Below are 2,839 nucleotides of genomic sequence, written 5' to 3' on the forward strand. Positions count from 1 at the left end.
AAGAGAACAAAAGATGAGTCTCCATTCCCCCTTTTGGGCTTGTATTCCTTTGCCCCATTATGTTTTTCTGTCTTGTTATTATACCATCACAAAGGGGAGTGAGAAATCCATCACCACTGATGACTGACCCCCAACCAACCACAGCTGCTTCTGTACATGAGTACAGTATGTGGATCCAGTTTTCACACCAGAAGTAACACATGGACACTTTAGGGTAAGTGGAGGAGAGTAAATATAACTAGTTTTCATTGCAAACCATGGAGTATTGAGTTTGTTTGTAATGACAGAATAGTTTAGTGGAAGCGTTCTGGCAGATAGGATATTTAGGTTGAGGTCTTATTCTGATAATCAATATAATTTTAGTCTATTTAACACCTCCGAAATCTATCGATTTTAGATGATTTTCCCATGGTTCTTTTGTTAGCATAGATTTGTAGCAGTTATTTCAAAACTAGGAAAACATGATGAGTTGATGGATTTCTACAAGTGTGACCCAGAAATGTAATGGTTTGTATTATACAGTGACACATAGCATTACCACTCATTTCCTATGCACCAGGTTATTGCTTTGTGTTGATTAAGCTATTTTCCTCTCTGAGTGAAGGCATTGAAATATACATTGTGTAAGTAACTGATATAGAGACATTCATGGATGGTACCATAGTACACACACTTTGTCATCAAATTCTAAAGGCGATGCATGAAACAAATGTGGGAGCAGCAAACAGAACTGGAAATTATCCAGGCCTAGAGTGGCACAGTCCCAAATTAAAATGAAAATGGAAAGAACTAAAGTGCCTCACAAGTTTCTAAATTGTAAATAGTTTACATCTTAATCTTAAATCTGTAAGACAAATGCATATATTGTATATATTAACTTATTGTCAGTAAATTTGCTCACTTTAAATGAAACCATTATATAAGATCTTAGCTTCATAGAAGACATTAAGTCTGCTTAGTAATAGAGATCTTGCTCCATATAACTAGTGCTCTGTGTTCCATCCCCAACAACAACAACAACAACAACAAAAATAAATGAAAGAAATTTTGTGTTACAACTCAAGGCACAATGGAGCATTATGAGCAGTATAACTAGGACATGGCAAGTTTGAATTTTGGCTTTGCTTTCACTTGCTAATCAACCAAGTTTCTAAGGCATCTCGGCAAGACTAGATATTTGAGAAAGACACAGTCCCATTGGAATCCTCAACATAAATCTCACTCTGTCTGTGCTAAAGAGCCCTTGCAAAGAAACTGAACCAGTAATATCAATGTTTTATATAACTCTAAATGAAAAATAGGAACAACAGATTAAAACAATATAAAATCCTGACTGTCATGGTATTTAAATAGAATGCATTTGCAGTTGTTTGAAATTCAAAAGTGATTTTATCCATTATACCCTGAATCACTGTATATGAAAAATTAGCTTGATAAATTATCCCATAGGTTTCCTAAAGTGATTCAAAATGATACAATAATAAATAAGATAGAAAGCTCAGCATAAACAAATATTACAGGACAAGAATAATGTACAAAAATGTAATGCTATGTAATGATGTCATACATATGCACATATCCATACAGACACTCAGTAACATACAACACATAGACTCACAAACACAATCATGTTTCTAAATATTGCAAATTTTGTTTGAGATGTTGGAATGCAAAATTGTGATATGAAAATAGTAACTGTTCATACCTGAGTTTAATGTGTGTTGTGCACTACCTTTCTATAATTTTCCAGGCAGTTCTTCAAACCAAAGCTTAACTACTTAAGAATTTCAAATACGACAAAGAGCTCTTTGAAGATGACTTTTGTGTGTGCTTCAGAGAAACAGAAGATGGAACACAAATTAAAAACAACTAACAGAAACAAGGTTTAAGATCTGACATTTCTTAGCAGCAGGTTTCTCCTGTCTTCAGGGAGATAAACAAAACTATTGAAAACCCCATTAGGTTTATTTATAGCCCAGGTTTAATGCCCAGGATGTAAACTAAGATGCCAGACTGTCAGCCAGAAACTTTGGGGTGGAAAAAAAACCTCAGCATTTTAGAGTGAATGTTTTCAAGCTTGCCTCATCAATATTCCACATACATGGCAGCTTAATCTTCTGTACAGAACAGAGAAGCCTGGTGTTAGATAAATTCTCATAATTTTTCCCCCTGTAAAATGCCTGGCACAATTCACCTATCCGTTTGTGATTGTATTTACTCATTCTTGGTTTTGGGTCAGGATACAGTTAAAGAAACAGAGCATTTAATAGCTTCTGAAGTGAAAAAGAAACATGTGACCTAATAACAAAAAGTATGTGTGGCACTGTGCCATCATAGAAGTATGTATTTGCTGACATGCATAAATTTCAAAGTATATAAGAGAAGATATTTAAAATAATGGATGTAATTATATAGTGTATCTCTAAAAGATTCCCATATATCCCCAAGGACAAAAGTGGTATTCTGCTACATGTTATGTCTATATGTCTATATGTATATTCTGTACCAAAACATACATGGGATCCCTAGTCCATAGAACACAACTATTTATTTAAATATGAAATAGATGTTCATCTTTGGCACAGAGGAATAAGTGTTCTAAAAAAATTAAAAAAAAGAGTGACAAGAAAGAGAAGATATACTTTCTCTCTCATATGCACTCACATATCTATTTTTTAAGTTTCTTCTGTTACAGTGGATGATGTGTGTATATGCAAAGCTAATATCAACAATTGATGAGGGCATGTCAAGGAATAATCAGTTTCTGTTACATAGTAATTTGACTGTGCTCCTGCAGAAGAACACACATTCAAAATTAGAAGGGCAGCGACAGGTGAAG

This window comes from Mesocricetus auratus, unplaced genomic scaffold (genome assembly GCF_017639785.1).
Source record: "Mesocricetus auratus isolate SY011 unplaced genomic scaffold, BCM_Maur_2.0 Super-Scaffold_100006, whole genome shotgun sequence".
NCBI lineage: Eukaryota > Metazoa > Chordata > Mammalia > Rodentia > Cricetidae > Mesocricetus > Mesocricetus auratus.